Source organism: Tympanuchus pallidicinctus, unplaced genomic scaffold (assembly GCF_026119805.1).
Source record: "Tympanuchus pallidicinctus isolate F22 unplaced genomic scaffold, pur_lepc_1.0 scaffold22, whole genome shotgun sequence".
Taxonomy (NCBI): Eukaryota; Metazoa; Chordata; class Aves; order Galliformes; family Phasianidae; genus Tympanuchus; species Tympanuchus pallidicinctus.
This window is the reverse complement of record NW_026294739.1, coordinates 35050476-35065089: the sequence shown is the minus strand read 5'-3', so window position 1 is coordinate 35065089 and position 14614 is coordinate 35050476. Positions and strand designations below refer to the sequence as shown.

Genomic DNA, 14614 nt, shown 5'->3' with positions numbered 1-14614 from the left:
AATTAACTGCTTGATCATTCAGACAAGATTAAAATGGCCTCAAATGTTTTTGATGTGTTTGAAGCAGAGAAGCTGGCTGATTTCCATCTTGTTGTAGTGCCATTACTCTCGACCAGCCACATCTGGGGAAAAGAAATTGCTCGTTTGTCTGTCCTATAGCCCCCAGAGTCAGCTTTTAAAATGGATTACATAGATAAAATAGATTAGTTTTAAAACAAGCAAGCAGACAAACAAACAAACAAAAAGAAAATCAAGCATGAAAAACCCAACAACAAGGAAATCTGGTGAATAATTAGGATCTTGGCTTTATTCCTTCCAGTACCACTCCTAGTGACACATGAAATAACGTGACTGAAAGATATTTATTAATCCCGTAGTTTCTGTGAGCAACATGCGGTGATTTCACCTGTCTTACACAGATAACTTAGAACAAATTGAAGAAACTGCTTCACACATGAGATAGTAGTCAATTAATTCCTTCATTTTCTACCTCCTCCAGTTTCTTGCCATCAATAAATAGAAGTTGATCTTTCCTCTTGTCTACTTTGACAGTTTTCATATCAACTGAAGGAAGATCTGGGCCATTTGCTATCTGTCAGTTAACTGACATTTAGTGTCCGCTCCTTTTTTTATTTCCCTTGAACCAATTTACAGAACACTGCATGCAAGGTGGCAAGCAGGAGAGATGTGCCTTCAGCCAGGCAGGAGTCTGCTCTAGACAGCCTGGGTCAATGGAATGCTCTTCCATGTATTTTGTTTTATTTATTTCCCCCTACACCTGGAAACCAACATCTTAACATGTCCATTCCAAATACTGGGGGAAATAAAAACCGAGAGTATATCTGTAATACTGTTATAAATTGCACAGAGGAGAGTTTTGTTTTACCTTGGTACAGCCGGCACAAGTGGTGAAGTAACAGTGTAAGTAAAGTAAGAAAATAATGATTTATTTAGATTTGTCAATCTTCAACCCAAAATGAATGAGCAAAGTAGAACAGATACAAATTACAGTAGTGTACAACATTTGCACTTGAAGGCTACAGAATACCTGAGAGATAATTCTTTAGGAATGTTTGAAATTCCAGCATTATTGCAGAATTCTGGGGCTGACCTTACTGTAGCAAATGCCGACACAAGCGGCTTAGGCTTTGTGGATTAGTGTTACAAATATCCTACCTGTGTTTCTGTTTAGTATGGTGAGCTGAGTACATCTTTTCTTACATATATTAATTAACATTTATCACTAATTTCTTGCTATTTTTGAAGAGTCTCAGGTGTATATTATAAAACAGGAATAGTGAAAATAATAACCCATGTATCATCATACCTGTGTGAAGATAATGGATCCATTTATGAGTTTCTGCCCAGGAGCATCATGTTAAAAGCATATTTATTTGACTGATTACAAAATGACCTGAGACATACAATAGTTTGAAGCTCAGGAACTGACCTTTAACATCAGCTCCTGCACAAAGGTGAGGAGGTCACAGGAAAGCTTCTCGCAGCCGCTTCTTCGCTGCCATTTTCCCAGCATCCTGATCCAAGGCTTCACATCACAGCTGCTGCTCGAGGCACTCAGGGTCTGCCAGCTCTAATTCCTGCAGCTCAGCACCAAGAGTAGGGCTTTGAACTTATACTGCATCTATTGCTAAGTATAACTGAACTTTTGCTTTATAGGTACTGAGTTGCTGCGTTCTTTAAACTTAATTTTTTCCAATTTCAGGTTACTTTTCTAAGTGAAGGGCTAGATTGCAGCTACCATATTCATTCATGTTCAATAAAGTGCAAATCTCTGACAAATAAAGCTTCAAAGTTCATTAAGTGAGAGAAATGGATCCTGCTTAAATCAAATTTCAATGCTTTTCAACACTTTGCAATCTCATACCCTACCATGTGAATAGAAACATAAATGGAAACTGTACAGTCTGGTTTAGTGTTTGTATTTCTCTTATTTTTAGGGAAGGAAACAAACACTTTCTTGTCTCAAGTGCTTTGTAGCAGAAGAACCTCATAATGTTTGTACAAATGCAGTTACTCTGATCTGTGTGAGAGCAGGGAGATCAAAACAGCTGTATAACTTGAGCCATTTTTTTTGGTGAGTAGTGAAAATTCCAGGGCAACTCGCTGAATAAAACCACTGCCCCTATGTTTATTACAGACATAGAATATGACCCAGGGATCTTGTATAATCTTGTATAATTGTTACATAAATTAAAGCTATGTAATACTTTTGAAGGTTTCTTTAGTTCCCTTTTTATGTGGATGAAAATGATAGTAGGTCAGTGGTTCTTTTCAAATCAATTCAGGAAAAATACAAATGTGGAACTGTGGCAAGGTTTTGTGGCTGTGAAGTTTTTGCAATGAAAGTAAGTATTTTAATTATTTTCGTTTGTTAATCCAGCTGTTACATACTGTAATGGCAGCATTCTGCTCAATTAGTAAGCATGAAAACAAAAGTTTACACTCCTGCTGTTATTTATCAAGAAGAATGAGCAAGTAAAGGGGCATTGCTGTGGTTTACAGTGTGAACAGGGGAAGTCTTCAGTCTTGCAGTGAACATCAGTTGTTTATTGAAATAATGGCTGAAGGATTCTATACAGCCTAATTAAAAGGAGGATATAAGGCTGTGAATCACTAATGAGATAGCTGGTATGCAGTGAGGTACGACTTAGGGCACGGTAGGATCTTTTTCTGTTTGATTTATAATTGATCTTGGATAGTTTCTGAGGTTATTCTGTAACATCCAGTTCCATCCTGCACTACATAGGGTCTGTGTGCATTCCTCAGGCAAAGTACAGGCGGCGCAATGCATTTTATTTAGTGGTGGCATTCTGTCACAGTTTTCTGGGTGTGGGTGAAAGCTGGAGGACGAGATGCCATCTACAGCTGCCTTTGTTCCTGCTCTCTGTCCAGGGAGCCAATTGTGGTATTCAGAAAGGATAAAATGGATCACACAATCACTCTTACTTTGGTACCTTTCCAGCAATTTTTGGTTTCTGCTCTTCTCTGCAGAAGGTGAATGGGGGTTAAAATATGAGTCTTTCAGCCATGAGCTGGTAGAAAATGTACCTGGGAGGGAAGAAGTCAGTAACCTTCAAAAGAAGGAGGGGCTTCTTACAAATCTCAGAAAGGCAAGAGAATGGTTTGGAATATTTGTTTGTAGGAGTTGGAGGGTAGGTAGGAATAAGAACTATCTGCATAAGTGTTCAGAAGTGTAATGTACTGGATGCTTGTCACTCAGGTCTTCGAGTGTTAAGGACCCTATGAGATTCCCAGGTTCATCAAAATGGAGCAATGTCTCCATTTAGAGATCCAAAGGATGCTTTGGGGAAACATATGATGTAGACAGTTCTTAGAATTATATTTACTTAATTAGTAGGAAATACATAGCTATGATATATGGAACATTCAGAGCCATATCAGTGAAAAAGTACCAACTCCAATGCAGTCTATGCAAAACTCTGTTCTAATTAGAACTTAATGATTTTTCTCACTTGAGTTATTCATTTCTAACTTTCTTGATCTCCCAAATAATCCAACTGTTTATTATAGGCAAGGTATAGAGCAGGACTTGAGTTGATGGGTTTGATGCATAAATTTGCATCTTCCTACCTCCAGGAGGATGGTGTTTTGAATGCAATTGCTTTCTGTGCCAGCAGAAGCTTTACTATCCTCTGACAAACTAGAGCCTGTAGAAATTCAGATGAAATTGAGCCAAAAAAAAAAAAAAAAAAAAAAAAAAAAAAGGATAGTAAAGGTTCTTGTATCAAGAAACGCCAGGTGTAGACTTCAGCATCCTCAAATTTCAAACTGAAAGAGGGTAAATTTAGTTTGGATATAAGAATATACATATATATATTTACAGTAAGATTGGTGAGGCACGGGAACAGGCTGCTCAAAGAGGCAGTGGGTGCCCTGTCTGTGGAGATCCCCAAAGTCAGGCTGGAGGGGGCTCTTAGCACCTGATTGAGCTGTACGTGGCCCTGTTCATTGCAAGGGAGATAGTCTTTAAGGGACCCTTCCAACTGAAATGACTTTATGAATTTTGTCATTGTAGTTGTGTTTAGTGGTTTCTAAATCTAGGATTTTCTTCCAGTTTGCTATCCTAGTAACTGTGATAATTTTTATGGAGCTGAACTCCTAGCACAGCTCTTTCCAACTGCATGAAGTGAATGAAGTTGCCCGGGAAACAAGCAGCTGCAAGAAGATATTCCTAACAGAAGCAATGTTTTTTGTTTGACAGTTGATGTTTTCATTTAAATGCCTGTTTATAAAGGGGGGGGGGAAGGTATTACTGTTATTTCCCCCCCCCCCCCCCCCCCCCATGCCTCTCTCTCTTCATGCATAAAAGAAGAAAATACATCAAAGTACAGTGCAGTCCTGAAGGATGCGTGGATGCTTGTCTGTGGGTAGGGTGTTGAGGCAGTAGTGCACTAGCAAAAGTAGTTTTGAGGGGGAACTTACAATGTGCTTCATAGAGCAGTGCCCAGCCATGCTGGGGTCTAGTCTTTGCTCTGTCCCTCCCCCTGCAGTTGTCATCTATTTTGTTCTGCCTGTTTCAATTACTGAAAGTGGCACCCTTCTGTTCTCTTACCCCATTTTATTGCAGCAGTGCCTAATAACTCAAAGAAAAATTAAGACCCCACTTCCCCTTGCTAAATACAGAACAGACAGATGGTCCCTGGCCTGAAGACCTCACAGTCTGTTTTCTAAACCTGGGCTAGCATTGCTAAAAGCCTTACGCGCAGTACTTTGTCGCACTATTCAGTAAGCAGTGTCCCCTGCCAGCAGCTCTGCCAGTTCCCCCTGTCTGGGGGGCAGGCAGCTGTGGTGGGCTTGCTCAGCTTGCCCGAATGTGCCAGGCTGGCTGGAGCTGTGCCACAAGGAGCAGCTGCCTCCTGCTCTTCCCTGTGCTCTCAGCTGTGCTTTCCCCACACTGCGATGCTGCGGGCACACGGGGATGTCTTGTCTCCCTTGTGTCCTCTAGGGCAGAGTAGGGAGGAGGGCAGAGTCTGGCCTCTTTGCACTGGTTTCAGCACAGTTTTGGGGCCTTAGGAAGTAATTTAGCATCAAGGGTATGTAGGTTTTCCTATCTATTCTAAGTGATCCAAAATAGCAAACCAACAAGGTGATTTGTCTCTCTTCTGCTATAAATACTGCAGGTATATTTGAAATCATAGGGAATTAGATGCCTTTGGGGGCTATGAACTGAAACAGCTTTGTGCCAAAAATAATAGGAGAAGGCAGCAGAGATTGCATTTCTACCTCTTCTGTACCAGACTTTTTGTTTTCTTTGCTGTCTCCTATCAGATGATGGGCATCATAAAATCCATGGTTTGTCATTATGCAGACCACAAATTGTGTTTTCTTTTTTCATTGGTGGAAAAGAAAAATACTACCTCAGCTTGAGGTGCATGCCCACATCCTCTACTGTGTTTCTGCTTCCACTGACAGATGTTTCAGAGGCTGCTGGGCTCTGCAATTGCCCCACTTTTCTTGCGCTTCCTACAAGTCTGTAGAAACAGTGAACTGAAATGCAAAACACCAGAAGCCTGAGAAGCAGTGTTTTGCCAATGGATAGAACAATCTGTTACTTGCTTAATTAGTTATGTTAAACAACTTGAGCTTTGGCATTATTAATAAATTCATTTAATTGTAGTAAATAATGAGGATTATAATTGAAATTACGACCTTTGCTTCTTGAAGAGATGCTAAGTTGTGCCAGGTTTGCTTCATACTTGCTAAATCAGTGCTGATCGATGACTGGCAATGGCCAGACATAATAATGTATTTGCAATTTGCACTTCTTAAAAACCCTGGAAGGAGGGAAGCCAGTTAAAATGTGTTTTGAGGATCTGAGGGAAAAGAGAACATTATCTACAGGAAAAGTGAAAACTGATTGAAAGTAAGATTAGGGAAATGTCAGTAAGTGTTGCTTGTGTAAATGTACAAGTGGCCAATGATCAGAATAATTTCTGATCCAAAACTGTCATATCATGTCTTCAGAAGACCTTAAGCTTAGGAGGAATGAGGAGTACGTGGAAATGGGCTCCATTGCTGCTGGTTTCTAAAGTTTGGCTAGAAAGTCAAGATTGAAATAAAGGTAAAATGAGTCGTGAAAGAACCCAAAATCTTTATCATGTGATTTTACAAATGCCTGTGAGAGCATCAGCAAATACCACAAATGGATGGTTTAGAAAGATGATGCCCAGTGGTTGAGTTGTTCTAGGACTGTGCAGCAGTGGCTTAACACAATGCATTTTTTCTGCTAGATGTCATAGTTATCTCCTGGAAGAAAGAGACAGTAAAGATTTCACATGTAAAGATGTAGTTTTATTAAATATGTTTGCTCAAACATGCAAATATACAGCCTAAATGGGGAAATACTGGCTCATATTGAACTGGAATGTATTTGCCAGTAGTATATATGCTCACGCAAACTGTTCAGACATATATCGTGATCAGATAATGGGTAATAAAGTCCTTAAATTCTCTCCGCAATCCTAATGCAGGCTTACCAGCCCACAAGTGGCAATAGCCCAACTTCCCTGTAAAGTAGTGCTCTGATTTCTATCTAAATAGAAGCCAAATGTGCCTATCTGCAGAGGGAGAAAAAGCAAAAAACGTCATTTGGAGGTAAATGCTAAATGCAAGCTTCCTAAATACTGCTGTGTGAGATGGAACAGGATGATGCTAGTTCCTCTTGCTTCAGGTCTCTGTGATGAAGGACCATCTCCAGCCCAGCAAGGAATGTAAAGAGGGAATTTGGGAAATCATCACCATGTAGGGCCCTGCTGGGCCCATGAATGAAGAACGTAACCCAGGTGCTGACCCCTGCCAACAGAAGAGTAGCACTTCTTTCCTCAATCTGTCATGATAGCAGAAAGCAATATGAGTTTTCCTGCCTCTGCTGTAATTTACTTGAAAAAATCATCTTCCTGTAAGAGAAGGTGGACTCTCAAACACATTCCTAAAGAAGCAGTCCTTGTGCATCATTTCCCTTCCCCAAAAAACACGGAGGTGGCTGTAGTATTCATCAATGGATAGAGGGTGATGCCACTGAGATTTGAGCAGTAGGAGCAGCTATGGTGCAGCTCAAAGTTACAGTTGCTTGGTTAAAATCACACCTCCTAAAGTTTACCACATTCCCCATTACTAATGTAGCTTAAAGCATTAAAGAAAAAAAAAACAACAAATGTAAAACAGATAACAAAACAAAAACCAAAACCCAGAGTAAAAAATAAGAGAACCTTGAACTTGGGTGGCTTTATCAGCATGCTGGATCTGGAATAGTTACTGGCAGATAGGGATGTGCTGGATCTGCTGCTCGTTCGGTAAGTGCCTAAGGCAGAAATTTGCCTCCAGAAACTGAACATTAGAGGAAGAAGCTATAAGCTATCCACTAGCAATGTATGATGAACTAGGAATAAGTATGTCAAACGTGATTCCTACTGTATGTAATGCAGTGCCTGCAGTGTCTTTTTAGATACACTTGGTCTAGTCTATAATAGGAATAAACTTTTTGATGACTGTAGAGAGAAGCTGTGAATAAGGAGAGGTTTCATATTGCACAGGAAGTACAGCTACAAGAGAGATAGTGAATTCTTCCTGGTGAGATCTAAAGCTTCAAAAGACGTTGGCAATCTTATGCCGTTTGAACTGATAACCAAACACATTAATGTTCAGAAGCAGGATCCTAGAAGCAATCTGGAACAGTGACAGAAGTCAGTGGAAGTCATTACACGTTTCAGGTCTACGCATGAAAGCCTCAATTTTACCCAGGGACGCCGCAGTGATAGGTTCTCTATAAATGCAAAACCTAAGGGCAAAATAGATCAGCATATTTCTGTATTTCATGATATAATTATATTTTCTAAATACATTCTAACGTATTTTTGTATTTCACAATATGAAATATATAGAAGACAACTCCAGTTTGTAATGCACTTTGGCTGCTGTTATGATTTATTTAACTTCTACGCTGTGATCACAAACAGGTTGAGCCCCATTTTTCCACGTGATTTGAAAAGCCCGAATAAGTAAAAAATTGGTAACAAGGAACTTATGGTCTAAAAGGCTGGGCAAATAAAGCAAATAAGGTGGAGTACGCTGCAGAAGGGATTGGTGCAGCCAACTGAGAAGGATGCCATGTCGGTGTGTCATTTGGAAAAGACATCTTTGATTCATGTGAGCGCTTTGTACAGACCAGCAGGTGAAAGCTGGGATGAAACTGTTGTGTCCTATTGTTCACAAATGGTGGGGACCTTTCTGTGGCTACTAATGAGGGTGACTCGTGTCAACATGGGCAGAAGTGGACATAAAAGTTGTCTCAGTTCTTGTCAGGAGAAACTGGAAGTAAATGGTAAATTATTAAAAAATTACTTTAAAGGAAAGTTAGAAGCCTGAAAGTCCTATTATTGCTACTCCTGTAAAATCCCATCATTCCCCCATGCAAGATATAAATAGCGTCTACAAACAATTAGAATGAATCAAATATACTCCTCCTGGTTTGATTTAGATTACTCCTTAATTAAGTAATGTACTTCCCTGACACCAGTTTTATGTCATCCTAAAAGGTTTTGGCTACAAAATGAGATCACCAACTGAATGACTGCACAACCACAAGACTATTAACGATCTTTTAGGCAGTGCTGTGTTACCTTAGACTGAAAAGTGTTGCTTCTGTATAGTAACATTTACATATAGTGTTGAATGTTCATGTTACATAAAAATCATTATAATGAAATTCCACTTAGAAATATTAATTTCTGTGTTGTTAATGCTGCTTGACAGCTTCAGGAACTTTTTTTTAAAATTAATTATTTCAGTAACCTTGTTCAGCAATCTACTGAGCAGGTATTTAAGTCCCACTGAGGTGAGTGCTGAGCCTGCATCAATGTGATGTGTTTCAGCTGAGAATGTGTCCCATCCAGAGTTAAGACACAGCCGTACGCTTTCCCAAATTGAGACCGCAGAGGATTACATCCATCTCATTAAGTTGGTCAGGAGCACATAAAATGTTTCAGGGAGGTTTATGTGAGCGTGGGGTTGGGGTTGGTGACCTTAATAATTTAGGAGAAAATAGATGTGTATGTAAATACTGAAATAGCCTCAGCCTCCTGAGATAAAATTCCTTAATTAGTGAGTTTCACTAATGATCTCAAATATCATCTGTGATAAATCTTTTTTACTCTACTTTCTAATTCAGTGATCTATAAAGCAATTACAGTTCAGAATCATCATTTCATTTAATAGACTGTAGAGTGTTGTTGGTTTTTCCTCATTGTGGACAATGTATTTTTAATTAATCATGTAGTATGTTATTGGGTTTTGTTATTTATAGCGTAAAAGCTAGAGGTCACCACGTGTAGTCGACTCAGCTACAACGTGTTGACTTTTTAATATATATGTATTGTGCCTTGTTCTCTGCACTAAAACTGAGTCCTGAAAGGAGTGTGGTTGCAATTTTTTCCATTGCTGACTGGGTGGTTTTGTACTGCAGATCACACTGTAGGAACTGTTTGTGAAAAAGCTATTTTACTGTTTTTTAGTTTTCACCTCGTAAGAATAACGTTTAGTTATTTCATCAGTATTTGCAAATATGATTTCTTGGATCCTGATATATCTGTGAAATGGGAGAAGGCAAAGCCTGCTTACAGAACTGTCAGAGCACTGTTTCTTTTCCTGTGCTGACTCAGGGTGTGTGCCATCAACTCTGCCACGTGGAAGCACCGCACGAGATGGCAGGGGCTGCAGTGCTCTCCTGCACCAGGCAGGGATGCTCCTGAGAGCCAGGCTTTTTGGGAACTGCTGGGAGCCCATAGCTGGCATCAGTAGACCTTGGGAAAAGGTGGGTTTTGAAGTCTGCACTGTTGCTTTTAGGAAACAAAGAGCATTCTGTGTACAGGAGACTTGCTGCAAGATGTAGGCTGGGACATGGGGGTTATTCAGGAGTGACTTACAGGTGATACTCAGCAGACAGAACGTTGAGGAGCTTCCCTGTGGAGCTACACAGTCTGAGGGTGTTTAGTTGCTGGAGACATCAGGAATATTCAACCAAGCAGATGAACCTTTATGATCCTGCTGATAAACTTTTTTTTTTTTTTTTGCAAGACTTGAGATTAATAGATTTTCAGTCTAAAACAATGTAACTTGTATTAAAATCATCAAACTGAGAGAATCTGGCAGTGAAAATAATACATTTTCTTTTACAGTCCTGTAAGAATCTGCTATTTTTTTGTGCAATATATTACTTTTCACGTCTGTTAACAGACACGGCAAGATGCTTGCATGATTTATAGGCTCCTTGCCTGACAGTCCTGGGGTAGTTAACTGGTTTTATACATTGTTGTCATAATAGTTTGTGAATATTTTATTAGTTGCCAAAGTCTCTGTTCTCTCCTTGGATTATAGTCTTGTTAAGCTTCTGAAAGGGCAAGGAGGGATAAGGCACTGAAGGGAATCTAAGAGTAGCGTTGTCAAAAATGTCAAGCTGACGTGTTCCTATTTTAAAAAACAGCTTAGCATGATAGGTACCAAGAGACAAACAGGTTTCCAAAATCAGATTCCTAAACACCCACATCATTCTTGCCAAAGACTAATAGTACTGAATTTTGAACGCTCCCCTTTTAGTCCCCTTCCTGCTTTCCCAGTACGCCTAACTCTCTGAGCAGCTCAGCCACGTAAAGTGCCATTGATTCCGATGAAATTTATTTTCATGTGTAATCGGACATGTGAATAATCTTTGTGAAGAACAAAGTCTAATGTGCTATGTGCTGTACAGCAGTAATTTGACCATTAGGTTTCTTCTTGAATTTTCATACGTCAAATGTAGCTAATATAAATGTAATAACAATTTCTGGAGCACCATCTATTTGCTGAGTTTGCTTCCAGTGAGAATAGCAAGAGGTTTGGTAATCCCACCCTATCCTTTCTAAGGATGAGACGACAACCACTGTTTGATGCAGTCAGCACTTGTTTGTCTGTGAATATCTGTGTATTTAGGACCAGCTGTCCCAGAGGCCCTCCTCCCCCAGGCTGCCAGCAGGCAGACTTCTTGCAGCAGTTCCCATCCCATTGCTGCACCTCAGTGCATGGCTGCAGCATTGCTTTTTGAGCTTCTCAAAGAACCCTTCAGCTACTTTTGCTCAGCAGACAGCCCCATCCTGTTGATACTACAGGAGTTTTGTTCAGAGCTGCTTTTCCTAAACTATGCAGAAAGATGTGCTGTATGAGCATACAGAATTACTTGTACCTGAGACATACGATACATGTTCTTTGTACTTGTCAGTAGTTATTAAAGTGAAAGTTACTACTTGCTCATATGGTCAATGAAGTAATCTTTACAGAAGTGATTAGAGAAGGAGCAGAAAGTGATGGCAAGCCCAGAGCAGCAATGTTACAGCTTGGTGCTCAAAACAACAGTCAACAAATGCTTAAAGTACCTTACTCAGGCAGTGTTTATTCAAAAGTTTATGTTGAGTTGACTGACAATATATTTACATAATATATGAGTAGTATCATTTTAAATTGTATTTACCATTCAATAAATAGTCTTTAAATTGCATATATCCTGAATAGCATGAGGAAGTGTATTTGTTAGGCAGTGCAGCTGGGCACCCAATCACTGGTATTTGCTGCTTTCCAGTGCTTAGTTCTGGGAGCCCTGTACTTTTTACACAACTCTGGGATGAGGCTGTGGGGGCTACCAGGGGCACACAGCTCCACCAGGCAGGGCTGCAGGCTCAGCACCACACCAGCAAAGGATGCTCTGGCAGACATACTGTCTGCTTTGCCTTGCTGTGACAACGTGTGATCTCGGCATCTCCCAGGTTGTGTTTGGTAAACATCCTAATGGAAGAGTAAAGCTTGGAGTGTGCACTGGTGGAGGAAGGGGGTGAAAGAGGAGAAAAGAAGAGCCCATCTGCTTATTTTGGTAGGCATATATCTCGCATTGAGCATCTTCCTTGAGATGCCTGATTGCTTGTGATCATCAAGTTTCTTTTTCAAGTTCCTTTCCTTTGTTCCAGTTGTCACTAAGAGGGAGTCTTAGGGAAGTAGTTTGAAGTAAAATCTTGGTGAGCTCTGCTGTCTCTCTGACTTTGGAAAGCGAGAACAGTTTTTGCCATCCCTCTTATCCCCTTATTGAGGCATGAGGCTGAAGAGCTGTCCCAAATAATCTTCCAATGGGATATGTGCAATACCTCAAAAATACTTTTTCCCCAGCAGCTATGTCATACACCCTGTTGGCAAGGAAAACATGAAGCTGAGTAACAAATCCAATTCTTTTGTGTGTTCAGAAGTGACCTAAATGAGGCAGAACTTCACTAACGGCTATGAGAGTTTGCAGCAGATGAAACTTTCCCTGACAGCAAGCAGAGCGTGCTGTTATATGTCTTGTGAAATACTCACAGTAAAGCAATCCATTTCTCTTATGTTCATATAGGTGATCCAGTTGAAATCCAGTTGGACAGATCTGCGGATCTCTAAGATGACTTGGAGGCTACAAATGCAAGGTATTGGTTTATTGATGTTGAAAAATTGCAATTAGAGAATTTGAGGAGGAAAACGCCTGTAAGGAATTTTGCAGGGCTTTTTGGTGTTTGTGTTTAGTTTTTAGTTTTTGTCATCTTTCCCCAAAACTTAGGTAGTGCAATAATAAATAGATAATACTGTATATTATTTGAGACAGGTTTTGCCTATGTTAAATATTCAGAAATGTTGGAAGACTGTCATGCAAATGAGTGAGAGTGAACTCCGTGCCCACCTACGGGTTTTGAAAAGATCCTGGAAGGACAACTACAAATGATACCTTCTCTGTGGCTTGTTGCTGTAGCATTCACCTCTCCTTGCTGCCATTAATATGTCCCTACTGGGTGGCAATAAGGAAAGCAGCGTAGTGATTGTATAGCACGGTACTTAACATTTTATTGCTGAAAAGGTAAAACTGGGCTGCACATCCGCTGTTAAACCTCAATCTTACCTCTAAACCTTTCAGCTGATGTCAAGCCTTGGGATGATTCAATGCAACTTAAAAAGAAAATATGTTAACAAGTGTTATAAGAGGAAAAAAATTATAATATTTTTCCCCATTCAGGATGAAAGCAGGAGCTTGCTTTCCCTACTTCAGTCTGCTGTAGAGATGCAAATTTGCTAAAAGAGATGTAAAGGGTTGCACTTTAATAGGTGAGAACTTGGGTCTGTATTTAAGAGAAAGCCAGGCAAATCATGATCATATAAAAATACACAGAGAGGGTCCTACATCAGGAAATAGAATGGACCTTACAATAGATAATGTTCTGGGTAACATCTGTTTGGAATGTGTGCATACTGCATTTGGTGTGTGTGTTTTCCTGCTCTCTTGAGAAGGAACTGGGGTCTTGAGTTAACCTTATTTCATATATATACTCCTATTATTACAGATTACACAAATTTAAAAGACAAATCTACTTTCTCTGATTGACAGAAAAAAAACAACTTTTCATCTTCAGCATCTGGAGGATGCTGTCAGGACAAAACAGAGTTTATTTATACTCTCAGGAAAAAAAATATTCTCACTGTTCATTTCATTGTAATTCTTCAAAGCATTACAACTCATTGCATGAGTGTAAATCATGATGATTTATATTTTCCTGATACTTTGCATGCAGAGGTTACCCCAGTAAGTGCTAAGTGATACTATTCATAGAAGTCCCCATTTAGGCAATACTTTATAGTTTTCAAAGCATTTTTGCTCAAGGACTCAAATGGTCTGAGAGAGCAAAGGTCATCAATATATCTTAAAAAAAAAGAAAAGAAAATATATACTAATTTGCTTTTGACTCTGTCAGTGCTTGAGGTGAAGTCTTTCCTCTTTTTGCAAAGTTCTGCCTGTGGCTCTCTTGGAAGAGCCATGTTCTACAGCCTGGCTGCCTGCTGTGCTCCCAATGGGGCTGCGGGCGCAGCGGAGCGCCCTAATGGGACTGGATTGATGCCGTGCGTGCCTGTCCGAATGTGTCAAGATCAAATGAAGGGATCTGAAGGAAGATAATCAGAGTGTAATATGTTTGCTGTGGGAATGACACCAAGGCTGAGTCTATCATATTTTCTAAAGGAATTTCCTAATGTGAAAGCAGGGCTAGTTATGGACGAAATTACGTTGAGGAAAGAAAAGAGGGGCAAAGATGGTCACCCTTGGTGAACCATCATATTTAAAAGAACATGGAAGCCTTTTACATGCCTGAAAATTGTGTTGAGATGTGAGAGATAGTAATAACTTGGCAGAGAATCACTGAAGGAAGCTCAACAAAGCAAGCTGGGGACTTGCTACGATGTATATACCATAGCAGACGGGGAGGGCAACGGGAGCCTCAGGGAAATTGCAGCTCCATGAGCGGAAATAGCACATGGGCACAAACTGTGTCCATTTTTTTGCTGTAACGTGACTGACTTTTCACTGCAGCACTGCCAGTCCTGATCTGATGGCTCAGAAGGGATCTCCAGGCAAGACATCAGACCACTGTGACTTTGTACTTAATCTTTCTCTAACCCCAAAGCGAACTACTCAGATTTGATTAAAGTGTAATGTGTTCTAGCCAGTCTTTATCTCATTTCAGGCATTTATTTCATGTATTCC

At 40.0% G+C, this 14614-nt stretch overlaps 1 long non-coding RNA gene across 1 annotated transcript in view; it reads left to right on the top strand.

Annotated features, from left to right (window-relative positions):
• Positions 1 to 14614, top strand: part of LOC128082595 (uncharacterized) — a 173767-nt gene that overhangs the window by 131643 nt on the left and 27510 nt on the right. The window contains exon 2 of the long non-coding RNA XR_008207731.1: positions 12446 to 12515. This is a non-coding gene — a long non-coding RNA (uncharacterized LOC128082595). The remainder of the gene's footprint in view (positions 1 to 12445; positions 12516 to 14614) is intronic.